Source organism: Neomonachus schauinslandi, chromosome 14 (assembly GCF_002201575.2).
Source record: "Neomonachus schauinslandi chromosome 14, ASM220157v2, whole genome shotgun sequence".
In the NCBI taxonomy this organism is placed as follows: Eukaryota; Metazoa; Chordata; class Mammalia; order Carnivora; family Phocidae; genus Neomonachus; species Neomonachus schauinslandi.
The window spans coordinates 45,689,156-45,709,373 of record NC_058416.1 but is presented as its reverse complement, the minus strand read 5'-3'; positions in this window follow the sequence as shown (position 1 = coordinate 45,709,373).

The following is a 20,218-nucleotide window of genomic DNA, read 5'->3' as shown; positions in this document are numbered from 1 at the left end:
TTTGGAGAACCACCCCCCTCAAAAGATCCTAACATGATGATTTGAAAAGAAATATTTCAAAACTGGGGCACTTAGGTGGCTCAGTCGGTTGAACGTCTGCCTTCAGCTCAAGTCATGATCCCAGGGTCCTGGAATTGAGGCACATATCCGGCTCCCTGCTGGGGGGGGGGGGGGGGGGGGGGGGGGGGGGGCGGAGCCTGCTTCTCCCTCTCCCTCTGCTCCTCTCCCCACCACTCATGCTCTCTCTCAAATAAATAAATAAATAAATAAAATATTTTAAAAATATTTCAAAACTGAAATCAGTGAAAGAACACAAGGAAAACATATGAAGATTAAAAAAAAATAAGCATTATCTACTGACCTCTTTGTAAATGTCATAGAATAGAATCAAGGTATTTTCAAATACAGAACCTAACTGTCTTCACTCCTGAAAAGGCCAGGGTAAGGTTTGGAGGACCTGATATCTAATTCAAAAATTTCGTTAATAGCTAATATATTCTGTACTCTGTCACCCAAGAATGACAGAGCCCCAAAGTATAATACATGTTCGCACCACCTATCAGGGGTGCCTCGCTTGTCAGGCTAATGACAGCACCAAAAACCTGAGAGTTTCCATTGAAAGAACCGATACACTCAGATTTCATTGGCTGGTGATCAGACTGGTGCTTGTCTCACTGGTTTCTTTTTGAAAAGGCAATCCTAAGCCACGTCTACATCTCTAGCTTGTCTTCAGAGCTGAGAACTCATTGTGGCCAAAATTCTGTCTACAAAAGTATGACTCAAGTAAATTGAAGTTCAGAGCTTTTTGAATTGAATGGGCTGCGATTGTGCAAATTTAATTTCAGATAATATACCACATTTAGACATTTGCTTCCAGGCTTCTCTCACCCAGACGGAGAACTGCTCAATCAGAGGTAAAACGACAGGGGTGTGGAGGGGAACAGCCCTGCACCGGGAAGGCAGACACCTTGAAAGCAGCCCCTGTTCTGCCATAATTAACTCTGTGACCTTGGGCAATCCATGTGGCCTCTCTGGGCCGCGTGTGAAAAGTAAGAGTGTTACATTCGCTGAACTCAAGGCCTCCCCAGCTCTTGGTCTCTCGGTCTCTCAGAAGGCACAGCACCAAATGACTCCAGAACATGGTTTGTAGATACGCATGCGCAATATCAGGTGAGCAGCGCTTGATTGACAGAGCCAGAGGCCTCTCAAGGAGTTGGCTTTTCTGCCTTTGGGGAGAGGGGATTGGTTAGTTGGTTGGGGATAAATAGCAATGTATCCTACTGAATTTACAGAAGAGTTGGGAAATTCACCAACACCCAGGGCAGACTGGGAGGTGGGGAACCGGGTGGGGAGTAGGAGCTCACATTTACTAACTGCCCACTGGGAGCCAGTCGTGGCCTAGGAGATGAGTAGGCTCGTTACCGTGCGCAAAATCAAGCCAGAATTCTAACTGGAAGTCCTCGGACTGCAAGGCCTCTGCCCTGGCCACAGTTATTGGCATCACAAAGCAGCCCCACACAGCTTCTGAGAGAAAGCCCAAGAAGTCAGAGGGTCTCTCTGGGCAGAGGAGAGGCAATGAACACATGTGTATCTTCTGCACCGGGGTGCCCCAGCTGCTGTAAGGAGTGCCCTTGTTGGGCTCACGTCCACTTTCTGAAGTAACAGTCATTACTAGAAAACATTTCTTATCCTCAAATTGCAACTTAAATTCTCCTCCAGCGCAGAGCTTATTCCAGAAATTCACCCAATTACAAGACTGTGAATGACACAACAGCAGTTACCTGTACTCTAACAAGAAGCATTGGGTAACTTGTTTAAATATTCATATACTTGAAGTTGTATTAGTAAGTTTTATAGTGTTCAAGTACAATATATATATATATATACTTTCCCTTGACCTAGAAATTCATTTATTATAAAACCATATCTCTCCGTAATTAAAAATGAAGAAGATATTCATCTTATATTTACATGTTTCTGTGTTTATAATTTATAACCCACATCTTTCTAAAAAAAAGGATTAAGGCCGGCTGGAAAGCTACTGAGTCCACAGGTGGGAGTAAAATAATTATAAGTGTGAGGAGAGGAGGGAGGGGTGGGAGCAGGGAACTGAACAAAGCATTAGCGGCATAAGCACTTCATCAATAAGAGGTGACAGTGGCTGAGCCGGGGATGAGTTTCATGTGGGGTCAACATGAGAGAGTCCTTCTACTCTAGGGAAAGCAATCACAAATGGTGAGTGAGAAAAAGGAAAAACGAGAACTTACTGCAGACACAGGAAAAAAAAATAAGTCTACAATGTATTCGACGGAAGAGTTTGATGAAAATCCAAGTCAATTTAATCCACCAAATTCGAACTCCTCATTGGGCACTCTTTTGAGAAGATAAAAAAAGCTGAATAAGAAGAGATTTCAGTCCTCAAGAAGTTTACACACTAGTTATGGGCATGAGAGGAAGATGGCAAATAAGAACCGACCTTTATACATTCATGAAACAAATGATGGAAAAGGATATTTAAGACTAAAATGCACTTGCGAATTAACTCTTCGATATTTTTGTTCAATAAATTATATAAGCCACAATAGGTGTTTAGAGCCAGATAGTAAAAGTTTTTGTGTTGGAGGTATTATCCACTGCAATTAGGCAAGAGAAAGCAATAAGGAGCATAAGAATTGAGAAAGAAAGAGGTAAAATTATGTTTAGTTGCAGGTAATAGTAAGATTATATATCATAATAAAAATGGAAAAGAATCACTGAAACACTACCACAAACAATACGAGGACTTAGGTTATAAAATTATGACTTTAGCAGGTCAGAAATTTAACATAAAAAACCAATAGCCTATCTAGAGACAGATACTTAGATATATACACAAACAAAAAGCATAATGAAAGAGAATAACCCATTGACAATGGCAAAAATGAACATAAAATACCTAGGTGTAAAATTAGCAAGAAATATCCAAAACCTGTATCATAAAATTATATTACACTTCTAAAAGAGACAAAAAAATGTGAACAAGTGAAAAGACATACCGTGTACTTGAATAAGAAGACTCAACATCATAAAATTATCAGTTCTCCCTAATAAATAAATTTACATTTTTAACAAGAAGAACACCATCATTTTTCTGAGAATAGATGAAGTCCACTTGGAAGAACGAACAAGCAAGAATAACCAGGAATACCATGAAAAAAAAAAGAGTGTGAAGAGGGAGCTAGGCATATCAGATATTAAAATGTTCAGGAAGACCTCCGTAATTGAACCATTTTGGTATTGGCAATGGCAATGGGATAGGATGGAAAAATCTGGAAACAAATCCACTCACATGTGAAACTTATAGCAAATAAATATGGTAAGTACATATAATTTAGTATAATAAGGGTAGCATTTCAAATCATATGGGGAAAGGTGGACTATTTAAGAAGCAATAATGGGATAACTGGATAGCCATATGGATAAAGATGAAATTAGATCCATTCCTCACAACATATGCCAGGATACATTCCAAATGAATAGAGATTTAAATGCCAAGTAATCAAATCACAGAGCACAAAAAAAAAAAAAAAAAAAACCCCAAAAATGAAATCCTTTGTAACCTGGGAGTGAAGAAAGCCTTCCTGAGATTCATAATCTAGAACCAATAAGGAAACAAATGGTGTATTTGGTTATATAAAATAAAATATTTGCACATGAATACATATGCACACAACATATTGGGGGAAAGGCAAATGACATTAAGAAAAATATTTTGTACTTATTTACAGATAAAATACTATTTCTATCATTATCTCTAACCTACAAAGAACTTCTAAAAACAGAGCCAAAAAAGCAGCCACCATAAAATGGGCTAGAGATATGAACAAACAGTACACCGAAAAAGAAAGACAAGTGGCTGGCTCTTAAATGTGGGACAATGTACTCAATTTTACTAATGATAAAATAAATGCACAATAAAACTACACTGAGATGCTATTTCTCTCCTCTTGGATTGGCAAAAGTCCAGCAATTAGACAACCAACTCAGTTGGCAACACTTTGGGGAAACAAGCATGCTCACATATTGCTAAAAGGAATGAAAAATGGTACAACTCCTGTGGGGGGGGGGCGGGATTTGGAAATATCTAGCAAGATTACATATGCTTTTACCCTTTGACCTAGCAATCTTACTTCCAGGAATCTATCTTAAAGATATGTTGGCAAAAACATGAAGATATAGTCACAAAGCTAGTAACTGCAGTGTTGTTAGTAAGAACAAAACCTGGAAGCAACTCAAATGCAGTTATAGGGAGCTACTTGAATGAACTATGGAACATCTACTCAATGATGGTTTTACGCAGGCATAAAAAGGAATAGAAGTATATTCAAATCCAACCATGGAGTTACCTCCATCATGTAATGTTAAGTGAAAAACACAGGATAAAGAGAAGTAGGTAGAGTTTACCATCTTTTCTCTAAGAAAGGCAGATGGGAATGCATGTCTGTCTGTCTACCTATATATCCTCTTTAAACACCATACACCTAAATCATAAAATAATTTATCTATGGAGAGGGAGTGAATGGCATGGAAAAAGCCCAGAGATGGTAGTAGGGTTCATTGAATGTAAATATTTTATTTAACAAAGTAAAATTTGAAAGTAAAAACAATCCTAAATAGTGAAAGAAAAATGAAACAAGTGAACCTAAATAAATGTACATCCATTTGGTGGCAGAAACATATATAGAAGTAACCAGGTGATGTTAAAGTATATTTAATTGTATATCTTTGCCAGGATACACCCTAAGAACAGAAGAACTGCCTCCCCCACCAACAGAGAGAAAAAATATTGGTGGGAATGCTGGTTTTGCTAATCTGAGACTGATGGGATTAAGCAACTGACAATTGTGATTTTCACGTGAAGCAAAAATCATACAGTTATAGTATTAATTTGTATTGATGTATTTTATATACAAATGTCTGTATCCAAATGGATTTGAGTGTGTACATATATGTGTATGTATTGTGTGTGTGTGTGTTGATAACTATTGAAAATGGGGGAGAAGTCCATGAGAGGTTCATTATATTATTTTCTCTGCTTGTGTTATTTTGAATTTTCTATTATAAAACATGTGTATATTTACATATATATATTGCATAATAGAAAATGTAATAGAAAAAAATACATATCCTAATATCCTAGCTTTGTCCACTGAAAGAACGGAAACTAAAAATGAACCCAGAGCGAAGAGCACCCCTGGTGCCTCACATCACAGTCTCTAAAAACCTTTCAATCACAAAAGGAACCAGGACTTTAGGGAGAAATGGCTGATCCCAAGTTTGGGCAGGAGATGTACAATATGATGTTGGAACTATAGAAGACAGCTATGAAAGATGACAGGCATGTATTGAGAACACTAAGAAGCCAATTTGAAGAGGTAATCATGGGCCAAAGATGGGACAATTTGATCAGCAGTAAGGGTAATAAGAAAATTGATAGAATCATATCAAATATGTTTAAATCCATGATTCCAAAATGATAGTTAGGAAAAAGCTCATTGATTACCTTTGTAGGGAATGAGCCTCTTATTTTGAAAACTGGGAAATAAAGGGAAAGAACCAAGCATGAATCCTGTCTGTTCTGCATCAGCCTAACCTGGTAGTTGATCACAGGAAATTCCTCTTTATGGAAGTCTTCTGTCAACTACATGAAGAAGGAATGACATAGTAGAATAGCACCATTTTGCAGCCCCTATTGAAATGAATGCATCAGATCCTAAAGGCACTAGGTGGATGTCATTGGTGGCTGTGGACATCACCAAGAAAGACAACCAGATATTATGCCCCACTTAATGGAGGTATACAACACCGCTCATTGCCACACATGTCAAATTTGGATCTGACCAAGCCTCAGGTATAACTACCAACTTAGAAGAACCACACATTAAATTTACACTAGCAAAACCTAGACTGTGGGAACTCTTTAGGCAAAACCCAATTTCTTCAAAAACAAAAACCATTAAGAAGAAAAAGGGAAAGATGCAACAAGACCTATAGACTTAAAAGAGACAAACAATTGTTAACAGGTGGGACTTATTTGGACCCCAATTCAAAGAAGCAAAATTTAAGAAAAAATTTTTACAACACAGTTGGGGAAATGTGAGCATTGACTAAAAATTTGATAATATTAATGGCTAATTGTTAATTTTTAGTTTTGTGTGTGTTTTTAAAAATGAGTCTGTTTTTCAGAGATATATACTGCAATATATTTAGGTGAGATGAGATGATATTTGAGATTTGCTTCAAAATAATCTGGGAGGGCAAGAGTAGCGATGGTTTAGAGATAAAGCAGGACTGAGCATGTGTTCATAAATGTGGAAATTTGGGGAGAACTGAGTACATGAAGATTCATTTCATTCTTCTCCCCACTTGTGTATTTTGATGTTTTCTATAATAAAATATACTTTTAAAGATTTATTTATTGGGGTGCCTGGGTGGCTCAGTCGGTTAAGCGTCTGCCTTTGGCTCAGATCATGAGCCCAGAGTCCTGGGATTGAGCCCCACATCGGGCTCTTTGCTCAACAGGGAGTCTGCTTCTCCCTTTCCCTCTGCCCCCACCCCCATTCGTGCTCTCTCTCTCATTCTCTCACTCGTGCTCTCTATCGAGTTCAAGAGCATAAGTCGGGGGAGGGGCAGAGGGAGATAATCTCAAGCAGACTCCCCACTGAGCGTGGAGGGGGCTCGGTCCCACCACCTGTGAGATCATGACCTGAGCCGAAATCGAGAGTCATACGCTCAACCGACTGAGTCACCCAAGTGCCCCGATACTACAAAAGGTTTTTCCCCCCTGAGTCAAGATAAAGCTATTTCATTTTGGATTTTTTAAAATGAGGTCTATAAAGATTTTTATTTCTTCTGATAAGATTGTCACTCTAATATAAAGATATGTGTATATATATATATATGAGTATATATACTTACACATATAAAATATATATCATATATATAGTGTATGTATACATACGTGCGTGTGCGTCTGCCTTTGCCTTATGATAATTCCTTCTGTGCTGAGGTCTCAGGACCTCACACCACTGTCCTCTCCAGCCCCCGGAGTCTGTGGTCAGCATTGAAAAAGCTATGAAATAAACAGGAAGGGCTTCAATACATGGCCTGCCCTCGGGCTCAGCCTCTGTTCACAACAATTTCAACAGTTTCCAGTGTGGTAACTGGTTGAAATCAACTGTACTATCCATCCATTTGTAAAGTATAAAATAAATTAGGATTGGTAGTTTGGCAGAACTGACTGGTCCGTTCATTAATACTGTACAAAATGATACATCCAGAGTCACCCAGGCACTCAGAAATGTTACCAGATTACTGAGACATAATTCTCTGATGCAATTTCTTTTTAGAGCAAACACTGTTATTGTCAGTAATTCAAATTACTAGTTTCCCAAAAAGAAAAAAAAAAAAAGTGCTGCCTGCCAAGTTGTTGCATTTATGGAGAGCTGCAGACAAGGGACTCCATTTTAGTAGACTCCTACACTTAACATTGTATCTACTCCCAGAGCCAAGCAAGGTCTCTGGTTCATCACAGCACTTCATGTAAACTTCACTACGAAAACAGCTTCTCTCTTATGGAAAAAAAAGGGGGGGGGGGTGGTAACAAGGAAAGCTTTCTCTCTCATTTGTCACCATCGACATCACCTTCGAAATAGTTGGACCTCACAGGAACCCCACCAAAGTGAAAAGTGTTTTATGCTAATGCTTTTATCAGCATTAGCTACATTATTGACTGTGATTCAGAGGCACATGAAATTAGAAATTTGTGAAGGAAGAAATGTATTAAATAACTAAAAATAGGACCTGTTCTTTTAGGGTCCATACTGCAAAGAATGGGGAGGGTTCTTTGTTCTTCAAAGGTATCAGTAAATGCAGCACAGGTTATAGGATGAAATAAATAATTCCCCATTTTAACTCAGAACCTCTTCTAAGGGCAAACACAGAGTTTCAGAAATTCAGAATGCGCTCATTCCCCAGGACATGTATGGCGCCTTCGTGCTTTCCCGCCGAGACTACCTGTGGCCCACGAGGCCCTGAGTCCTGTGTCCGGGGGGTGAGGCGGCAGAGACGTCCTCGGGGACGCCCGGAATCCGGTGGGTCTTCTCTGCCTTCTCTGCCCACGTTCTTAGAGAACCATCAACAGCGATTCAGGAAGTCTCTATTCAGAAACGCAAACAAAACCTAAATTGCGTATGGGTGTCAAGTCTGCAAATACATCCAGGCACCACAGCAACTGTGAAGGCTGAACTTGATGCCGAAAGGAGCCCTGCAACCTTTAATATTTTTTTTAAAAAGTTAATCAAGGGCTCAGGCAATGCCTCGCCTGCAAATCATCTAATCATGGGCCGCCACAGCAGCAGGCAGAACTCTCCCCAAATGCCTCCAATTGAGACGAGAGGGACCACCGGGAAAGGGGAGCATTTCTGCCTTCATGCGCGTTCAGTTTTTGGCCTTGGTTTTGGGCCCTCCTACGAGCATATCAATTAGTAGCTCCAATTGTGAGGGTGGGGTTTTTTTTTTTTTTTTTTGTAATTCAAACACCTGTCCACTAGAAACTGGATGGAGGCCACCGAACAGTTGTCAGATGGTAACTGTAATGTTTATAGATCCCATCCATAGACCTGCTTCCATGTTGCGGAAAGTGCCAAAAAGTTATATAGCCAGACATCTGGCAACTGGAAGAGTGTCTATCTCTTCAGCACTCCGCCCAGTCCCCAAACTTCTGTTTGCACGTGCTATGCTGGCCCTGGGAACGCAAGAGTTATTTTAAAATTGTCATCTCCCTCATTTCTATCCACAGAGTTGGAGCAGCAACTTCTGGTGACCTACTCTCTGCCAGGGCTACAGTCAAACCGAGAGAGAAAAGAGAGCTTCCAGACCTTCGGCTTCCCCGTAGCTGTTTCCGCTACGCTCTCCCGATTCCTCAGTCGGGCCAAAGTCAATCAAATGGGCTCTCTAGTTCTCCCTGGTGCCGAGATCATTTTCAGAAAGCAATCTGAGTGTTCGGAGAAGGATTCAGATTCATTTAAACTTTTGGGGACCAACTAGGGCTTTGTAGGAAATGTACTTCTATAAAGAGTCCTGACCGGCCCGCAGAAGTTAATGCACTTTGCCACCTTCCACCTTTTTACCAGGGAGGGACCGAGACAAAGAAAGAATAGAGTAGGCACTTCCTGTCCATGTGCTTTCAATGATCATTGATAGCCTGGAATACGGTGGACGGATGGTGGGGCCGTAAGAGTGGAACATATGTTAATTACTGATGGAATTCTATAGCTTCCCACGAAAGGCTCCTCTATTTTTTTTTATTCATTTAGCAAGCATTTCTAGGCTACATTAGTACACGTGTTTCCTGAAAATTCTGTACCGAGTTACACGTGGAAATATTAGACAATAGATGTCTTTATAAAGGGAATTCTGACTTCCGAGAGTTTAGGAAGAAAACCCTAATTCAACATCACCTTTGCTCTGTTTCTGGGGCTTTGCACACAGTCTTTAATTTCATCATGTTCCTTCGAAACCCAGAACCGATGGAAGCAGTTCCTCCTCTGACCGGGGAGTCGGTTCTCTCTGCAAGCCTGATTAGTCCTTTCACATTTCTCTCCAGTTCCTTATGATCTCTACTCTACCGCACTTCGTCTCTTCAGGAAGCGTTTATGGTAGTCACAGGCCACTGACCAGCCCGGCTAGGGGCAGTAAGGGTTAACAGTATTTTTATTACAGATAAGGACAGAAAGGATCTGGAGAGAATCCCCCTGTAACATGCAAGGGGAGAGGCTTGATGTTTTGGCTATTTGCCATTAAAGCTCATGAAAACGACTCCATGGCTATGTCTAATTCTCGTGAATAATTAATGCTAAAATGTTAAGGGCTTCGGAATCTTAATGGTGACGGTGACAGAGGCATGGGGACCGGACTCTACGGCTGTCCAGTCACTCCTGTTCTTGGCTCTCTTTAGCTTCTTGCCCTCAACAGTGGGGCTTAACCTCACTCTCCCACATGGCAGTTGGTGACACTCTCTCAGACATGACTTCAAGCGCTGCGAAAACATCCATGCGAGGGGGAAGAAGTAGGTGGCATGGGCTCATTTTACAAACACCGTCCTCCAGCTTCCACGATGACTCAATAATGTAAGTAGAATTTAAACTCGAGCCTTCGGGTATCAACCAGAAGATACCTCAGTGAGTCAGGATTTATAAATTGAACCTAAATTGACATAACGTCTGAGTCAACTATATAAGAATGGGCATCTCCGTTTTTCTACTGCCAAGTCAGTTCTTTATCTCCAAAATCAGTGATTACTAGAGCTGCGGAAGCATTTTCTGAATGCTTCTAGCTCAAGGAGGCATTGGCACGCTTAGCTCAGCGTCCACACTTCCTCAGTTGGCGGCAGTGACATCTCATTCCACTCCTAGGGTGTTGCAAAGATTAGCTCACACTACAACTCCTATGCTCATGGGGAATATATCTGTGTTGATGAGGTTGAGTCCTCTCTCCCTCCTCTCCCCCTGCCATCCCCCCCTTTCTACAATGCCCTGAGCTGGAAAAACTGGGCTTGTGCTTTACTTTTCCTATGTTACGTTTTCTTACTACTGTGGAGCCACGGAGTAGGCCCACCTGACAGCAAAAGATAAGGGAATTTAGAAAATCTGCTCTCAAGACAACAGCCTGATTTGTGAGGCTTTAGTCTGACTTACTTTGAATTTCAAAAGCTGACTACTGCCTAGATTTTTTACCTTTACATTCCTCCAGTAAATGTTATAATCTACTCTCCCCCCCCACCCCCAAGATGGTTGTCTGATTGAGAAAAATCCTGCGTTCGGAAAGGTAAAGAGGAAAGCAACAGTATTTAAAAACCAATGAACCCTCTTACACACGTATTGATATAAGACGACTCGCATGCCCTTCCATTAAAAAATGCACAATGTAGCATTGGGATTTGGTGCGGAGATGCATTGGAAAATGATCATTAATTTCTCTTCTTTTTCAGGGAGACTTTTGATGACCTATATCTGGCATTCTCTATAAGAAGTAGAGAAGTCAGGGTGCCTGGGTGGCTCAGTTGGTTAAGCGACTGCCTTCGGCTCAGGTCATGATCCTGGAGTCCCGGGATTGAGTCCTGCATCGGGCTCCCTGCTCAGCGGGGAGTCTGCTTCTCCCTCTGACCTTCCTCCTCATGCTCTCTGTCTCTCATTCTCTCTCTCTCAAATAAATAAATAAAATCTTTAAAAAAAAAAAGAAGTAGAGAAGTCAGAGGATATCATAGAGAAGCAAGACAGGAAAACAAGAGGCATTTTACAATTTTGTAGACATAGAAAAACTAACATCTTTTTCAGCAACCAGTGCATACACATGTACACACACACACACACGCACACACACAGGCCCCAGGAAACAGTAAAGCCTAATTATGATACCCATCCCTATTTTAAACTAAGTGCCATTGAGCAAGAAATAATTCTTTTTTGGGGGGGGGGTTTATTTATTTATTTGAGAGAGAGAAAGCACACGAGCCAGGGGAGGAGCAGAGGGAGAGAGATAAGCAGATGCCTTGCTGGGCGTGTAGCCTGATATAGGGCTTGATCCCCATGACCCAGAGATCATGACCTGAGTCAAGAGTCGGACACTAACTGACTGAGCCACCCAGGTGCCCTGAGCAAGAAATTATTCTAAAGAGACAATAAGACAAATGAGAAAAAAAAAAAGAGTTTCAAGATTTAGGAAGATTTTTCAGACGTCATTTTTTTGATAGCCTCTGTAACTTTTCTACTTAAAATTCTTGCTATGTTTTATCACAATATTGTATAAAAAAGTTTTAACCCCAAACTTTGTACATATCATATATACACATTGATATATCATATCATATATATCATATACACACATATTATATTATGTATTATATATGATATAAACATATTTCATATATGTGTGTAATTTATATATATATAAACTGGATGAAATTTCTTACTCAACAGGACTTTAATCTCCCAGCAGGCAGATTTTCAGAAAGCCACTTGTGAACCAGACTTGTGCTCCTTGAGTTAAAAAGTGAACTTAAACTTCACATTTAAGTTAATTAAGCAAAACCTGGTCACGTGATCTCTGTTAGGCTAGGAAAACCTGGAGACACTTCCTCAAACAGCAGAGAAACTATCCTTCATTTCAAAATAAAAATTACCTCGTTACTGCTTCTCTCCAGTGAATACCAAGTGACGGTGGTGTCTGCCCATCGGTTTCTGTGCAGAGACAGACAGGAACGGGAAGAGACGGTGGGAATCCCTTCATTTAGACTCGTGGGTCTCTCTAGATAAATATATAATAGGGGGGGTGGGAGGCTTCTGCCAAGCAAGCCTACAAGGGGTTTAATATCCAGCAACACTAAAACCCCCAAGTGGTGGGATCCTTCACATGTTTTACCAAGTCATTAGGTCCAAAGACCCTCTCTGGCTCAGCTGTAACCCTTCTGAAAGATGTGTGCAGAGTCACAGTCATGAGCTTCGCTTGAAGGGAGAGTGCATGCCTTCCACCAGATCCTTGAAGAGTATGAAACTACCTCTGAAAGATTGAGAACACTTCTTTAGGATAGAGATTGGGTATTAGAAAGGTATTAGAGCTCACTGACAATTGTTGACTCTTCACTGTGTCTCAGCGCCCCCACTTTGGGGGCTGTCCATATCCCCGGAATCAGCAAGACTACCCAATTGAGATATGGGCAGAAAACATTGAACTACTATTTTTATCATGACAAAGAGAAAACCTAGCATGACTGGTATTTAATATATGGGTTTACACCAGCACCCTCTCTCAATCCATGTGTTAGGTTAAGGGGTCCTGAAGAGGGGTGGGGTTCCACAACATGCAGAGGTTCCTGTCAGTGGCCCCATCATTTTCTAGCTTATTGTGACATAATTTCCATGAACCAAGTGGATTTACAGGCTGCATTTTTTAAAGAGTAGACTTTTTTTTTTAAAGGTTTTATTTATTTATTTGTCAGAGAGAGAGAGCACAAGCAGGGGGAGTGGCAGGCAGAGGAAGAAGCAGGCTCCCCGCTGAGCAGGGAGGATGTGGGGCTTGATCCCAGGACCCTGGGATCATGACCTGAGCTGAAGGCAGACGCTTAACTGACTGAACCACCCAGGAGTCCCAAGACTAGATGTTTTATACTTTGTCACGACATAGATGTGACTGAAACGTTTGGGATCACACAGAGGTTCTCACATTATCTCCTGGAAATGTGCCATAAGAGTTACTAAGCTTAACAATGAATTACACATTTTTAAACAAAGATATATGTCTCATATTTGCTAGTTGTTTTTTTTTCTGTGATAAAATATAGTTGTCTGTCAATAAGAGGCTATCTAGATTTTTAAAAAATTTTTTTTGTTTTCAAATCAGCACACTTTGTCTGCACCTTGCAGATAAATGTGACCAAACAATGAGAGAGAAAATAGGTGTTTTGCAAAAGAAATCTCTGGTATGGAAAGAGTGTTTTTAAAAAGGATGTTAGAAGTGTTTTCATCATTATAATTTTTTTTTTTGCTAAAAATATTATCTGTTACCTACCAAAGTTTTTCAGTCTAGAAACAAGCCCAGAAACAAAATATTCTCATCCATTTATATATCTTTCACATGAAGAGATTCACAGTATTTTGAACCTGTTCAGTAAAACACAATGATTTCTGATTATTTTAAAAAATAACTGACTGAAACCAGAGAAGAGAGACATTTCCTAACTGAATTTCAACAAGCTTTTCCATAATTGATGTGTAGTTTGCAAATTTTAATAAGTGGTAGCCAGAAATGTATGTCTTTCATTCGGATATATCTTAGTGAAATATATATAAAACTATGATGGTCACTAAAACAAAGTAGAAACAGACCTGCAAATTAATGACAACACTGTGTGAAAGCAAGATTTTTAGAAAAATGAAACATTTTCATTACATTGCTCTCATAAAAATATTAGTTCAATATAATAATATAAAAAGTTATTTTAGTAATAATTTTCTGAGTGCAAAAGCATGTTCTGTATTACTAATGAAACAGAATGAAAGTATTTTTAAATATTATTTATTTCAATCATTTAAAATTTCCATTTTTTTGTGTATGCTCTATAATGTGTATAATAGGTTAGTGGCATGCAATTTAATTTACAAATGTAGAAATATTTTATGCTTATATTAGGATAGGCAGGCTCGAATATTTTTACTGATGAGGAACAATACCAAAGAGATTGGGACTGATGCTGGAAGCCCTTGACCTATATTTTCCTAATTAATCCTTGTAACAATTCTGTGAGGGAGGTATCATTATTATTCCAACTTTACAAATCAGAAAAGGGGACCGGAGACCTTCAGTAGCTCAGCAGCTTGCCCAGAATCACAGAGAGTGTGGATGCTTGATTGAAAATTTGTAAGACCTAGCATGTGATGTCAGAACCCATGTTCTAACTACTCTACTCAGAGCAATGTCTTAGTAGGTGACACGCTGAAGACCCCAGAAAGACTCCAAGTTAAGTCTAGTGGCAGTTGACAATTGTCATGTTCCTTAGGTGTCCAGTTTTGCTTAGGGGCCCGTTTCTTCACATCTGACTCTAATTGTGTATCAATGTCGATTTCAGGTTAAGGTTGAAGCTACGGGTTGGAAGGTAGGCTAATTATTTTTGCTCTTACCCTCTCCTGTGGGAAAAACCTATAGTCTGGAACTCAAGGCACTAACCAAAGTACCCCACATCGGCCACTGGCGGTGTGTCATAATTGCAAGCAAAGAACTTCAGAGAAAATCATTCCTTCATTACTGCCCCTATAAACTCAAGCCCCCCACCCCACCCCAAACAATAACAATATGACACCTACACATTTTAGAGTCAACTACAGAACTGATTGGGGAGGGGAGCGTCGGATTGGATCTTTGCTCTGTCAAAAGCATTTCCACAACTTTTTATCCAGTCCATTTACGTATAATGTATAGGAACTTCTGAAATGTGGGTTACTCTGTGATGGGCAGGGATGACTGCAATGGGGCCATTATTGTCCATCATGTCAACGAATGCTCTTTAACAAGGAGATTACTGACAACACGGAGCGTAATGACAATGAGGAAAATGTTAAAATGTTACTGTCTATTATGTCAGCTCACTGTCCACCGCCCAGCTAAGGTCGGCTTGTTACAGAACCCTCATAGGCCAGCAAGCTGAGGCCACATATCTCAATGAAATAACCCCGTCATTTTTATTTTATTCTTATTTTCAAAATATACCCAAAGGCCACAAGCACTCCAATGTGTCAAGGTTTCAGGCAGCAGTGAATTTCCGTGGCAGTTATAAGCCTCTAAAACAGGGTATTATAATGGAAGAACTGACAGACCCTTAACCATAGCAGCACTAACAGGAGTCACTATGATAAAAGCTAGCTGAATAAACCACGATTTGGCCCAATTATGAGGGGCTTCTACAAGCTCCAATAAAGCCTGATGTTCATTCCGATCTAATAATTTGTGCACTTCAGACTGAAGGTATTGGCAGTTTCTAAATGGGTTCCTTCCACCCTGAATGTAGGCTGCGTGGTGCATCCAGGTGCCTGGTTTTGACAGCCAGGCCCCTATGCCTGGGAGACTAAATCGGCGAGTAGGCAGTAAGACTTGCCAGAGAAGGAGAAAAGAGTAAGTGGTGGATCGTGGGTGAAAAGTGAGTGCTTCACCAGCATGGCCAGTGGACAGTCATGGTCGGCAAGTATAAAAAGGCAGCCAAATGGTGGCTGATAGAGAGGAATGGAAGCCAGAGTATGCAATCAACGACTATACATTCATACAGCCTGGGGTCAGGCATGGTGCCAGGCTCCAGGGGAACAACATAATTATTTCCTTTAAGGAACGGCTAGTTCGGTGAGAGATAAAAATGTCAAGAAATAAATACAAATTGTGTGTGTGTTGCTTTCCACTGGGCCAAGATCGGATGGGAGTGCAGAGTACCTTGACTTCCCCATGCCACTTATCACCATATCATCCATCTAGCCATCCACGCATCCACCCGCCCATCTATCTGTGCATTCATTTGACACTGGCCAATGGTCTTACGTGTGGAGCCCTGTTTCCTTCCAGGAGTCAACACTTTCTCCTTCAAATCAGTGTCTCTTCTCCCTACTTTCCTATTCTTGTTTGAAGTATTGGTATTCTTCCATTCACCCTTCATCTCTACCACCCCTGTCCAGGCTCTCAGGTGATAGTGCCTTGTGCATATATGTGCTCAGTGTTTGGCTTGGGATTGAATTAGCTCACGCACTGACCATTAGTGATCAGGTCTTCCATGCTTCCTGTCACTCTTTATCACATCATCCCACTTCATTTGTCTATGTTCTCCTTTTGATAGTTTAATAATTAGTTCCTTATGTTTAGAAACCTTGTCTTGTCCACTGCTGGCAAATGAACTCCATGCCTAGATGGATTGTATGCTTTTTTACTCATGCCAGTAAATACTAAATGAATGAATGAATGAATGAATGAATGAATGAATGTTTCCTCCAAATTCAGCCCAGCCTCATCTCCTACATGAAACTTGCCATGACCTCCCCTTCACAGCTCTGAATATTTTATGCACATTTCCTATGTGTTCCAAGAACACATATAACGTAACTCTATCAAAATGCTCACAAAAGCACATTCTAAACATGATTTATTTGTCAATCTGCCACACTTGTCCTAAGAACCTGAGGGTGGGGTTTTCCTCTCCCGTTTGACTTTATCCCTAGTGCCTCTCACAGACCGAAGTACATGTTTGTTGAATGACTTGTTAAATAAGTAAATAAACAAAAGGGTTAAAGGAATAACCACGAGCTGCCAATATATGTACTAACTTTGGCTACCAGGATAGTCAAAGAGTAAAAAACTGTATTCACTTAAGATAAAAGAATTTTTGATCAATTTGGCTGTCACAACTATGAAACCATTTTGAATATAGACTTGATATTTTCAATAGAAGAAACACAGATACCTGGATTGACACCTGTTTTGATTCAGGCCAGAAATAAGCCTGAGACCCAGAGTGTAATAAATTCTCTGCATCACTGTATACAAAAGGCCTTTCAACCAAGATTGCATATGAGCCATTCATAGACCCTTAGGCTGGGGGGTGCCCTTGGGAAAGTACTGGCACAGGAAGGAGGGATCTGTGGGAGCATGTGGTGCCTTGAGAACAGTGGAGTTGACTAAAATGACACAGACTTGAGTGGATGTTCAGTTTACTAGATTGGTATTTCTGGGTTTTGTGTCCTACATGGCTCATGGAATTGGCCATTGATTTGGTTAGATCGGACTCAGTAACCAGGGGCATTATGCTATGTTCAAGACAGGATCTCAAGGACTTGCATGTGATTTGTACTTATGTGGAAGCTGCTCTTCCTCCCGTCTCTTTCTTTAGTCTTTCCCTTCCTTCCTCTCAATCTCTTCCTTGTGATACTCCATTATTGAATACCTAATATACTTTGGGCTCAGAGCTTGGTCTTTAAAGAAAACAGTATGAGTATTTGCTCCCAAGAAATATATGATCCAGTTGGAGAAATACTTAAGTACACATACAATAATAACTCAAATATATGCCATTAGAGTGGTTCTGAAGAGCTATCGTTCAGTTCACAGATATTTTGTGAGCATGCACCGGAAGAAAGCATATAATGGGCACTGAGAATATAATGATAAATAAGGCACAATCTCTGATCACCATATTAGTTCCCAGCCTATCGAGGAAGATTGGCATATGAATATATTATTATAAAATTAGAAGTATTAAGAAAAATGCTCTAGAATGACAGAGGAGTAGCATGTTACTCAATTGGGAATTCAGAAATGGCTTCCTGAAGGGATGACTCCTGAGTGGAGCCATTGTTGTTTTGCTTGTTTGTTTGTTTTGAAGTTTTTATTTTAATTCCAGTTTATCACACAGTGTTATATTAGTTTCAGATGTACAATATAGTGATTCAACAATTCCATACAACACCTGGTGCTCATGACAACAAGTGCAGTCCTTAATCCCTATCACCTATTTAACCCACCCCCTACCCTCCTCCCTTCCGGTAACCATCAGATTGTTCTCTGTAGTTAAGAGTCTGTTTCTAGGTTTCTCTCTCTCTCTTTTTCCCTTTGCTCATTTGTTTTGTTTCTTAAATTCCATACATGAGTGGAGTCATATGGTATTTGTCTTTCTCTGACTGACTTATTTCTCTTAGCATTATACCCTTTAGCTCTATCCATGTCCTTGCAAATGGCGAGATTTCATTCTTTCTTATGGCTGAGTAATAGTCCATTGTGTGTGTGTGTGTGTATATATATATATATATTCCATCTTCTTTATCTATCAGTGGATTTTTGGACTGCTTCCATAATTTGGGTATTATAAATAATGCTGCTATAAACATAGGGGTGCATGAATCCCTTTGAATTAGTGTTTTTGTATTTTGGGGGTAAATACCCAATAGTGCAATTGCTGGATCATAAGGTAGCTCTATTTTTTTTTTTTTTTTGAGGAAGCTCCATACTGTTTTCCACAGTGGCTGCTCCGGTCTGCATCCCCACCAATAGCGCACAAGGGCTTCGTTTTCTTCACATCCTTGCCAACACTCATTGTTTCTTGTTTGGTTGATTTTGGCCATTCTGACAGGTGTGAGGTGATATCTCATTGTAGTTTTGATGTGCATTTCCTTGATGATGGGTGATATTGTGCATCTTTTCATGTGTCTGTTGGCCACCTGGATGTCTTCTTTGAAGAAATCTCTGTTCATGTCTTCCACCCATTTTTTAATTGGGTTATTTGTTTTCTGGATGTTGAGTTTCATAAGTTCTTTATATATTTTGGGTACTAACCCTTTAATGAGTGGAACCATTGTTGATGTAACTCAGCTATCACGAGCAGTTAATATGTGCCAAACATTGTTCTAGACACTGTCCATATATTAGCTCATTTAATCCTCACAACCATCCTGTAAGGTAGGTACTGTTATTACTTCCATTTTATTAATAAGAAAACTGAGGTACAAAGAGGTTAAGTAATTTGTTCAAGGTTATACAGCTTATAAGTGTTGGAATTAGGATTCAAGCCCAGACAGTTTGGTTATTGAGCCTGGTGATTGTGCTACACAGCTAACAGCATTCAAAAACACCTCAGATAAAAATGGGAGGCAAACAATAATCTGGCAAAATATTTTCATCACACAATTGTGTTAATGCTATACAAATTTTTCAGACTACTTTTGAAGAGTTAAACATTCCAGTTGAAAAATGAAAAGAACATTAAAAGGAAATTCCAAAGGAAGAGATATAAATGATCATCAAATACATGGAAATGTTTACTCTCACCCAAAAGAAACACAAAATAAAACAAGATCTCTACTTTGCCCACGAAATTTATCAATAAGGCTATTCATCACAGTAAAGTTTATAAATATGTAATACTGGGAATAATGTAAAATCCAACAATGGGGGATTGATTAAATAAATTGTAGTACTGCCACACAGTAGACTTCTATGTAGCCACCACAATGTAATCCTGAAACAGAAATATTAAATGACATATGAAGTTATTCATGATTTATGATTAAGTAAAAACAATCAAGTTATAAAGCAATAGGTAGAGCATATTCCCACTTTTATTAAATCTACATTTAATTATAGAAAAATGGCAGTATTGCTCATCTCTGGGTAATGATAAAATGGAAGATTTGTATCTTCTTCATTTTGTTTATCTGAATTTCTTAATTAAAATGTATTGTCTTTGTAATAAGGGGAAATGAACAGACAACTCTTTTTTTGAGGTGAGTTATGTGATGAGAGCAGGGAAGACACCTAGCCAACAGCATGGCTTGGGGTGTGTGGTGAGAGAGGGGAATAGATGCGTTTTGTGAGAAAAAGTAAGAGACAAAGCAGTGGCTCTGTGTGTCATGCTAAGGAACATGGCTTAGTTCTGAAAATAATGTGACACTGATAGGTGTTGAGCAGGAAAGTGGAGGGAGATGGCCAGAGCTCCATTCCAGGATAAGCGCTCTGCAGGCAGAGTGGTGAGGGAAAGCTTGGTAGGAGCCCAGGGTTATGGCTTTGCCACGGTAAGGAAGGCATGGCAGACGTTTGACCAAGACCAACAATAGAAATAGAGCAGAAGAGTACATTTGGAGAAAAAAAATGTTTAGGAGGT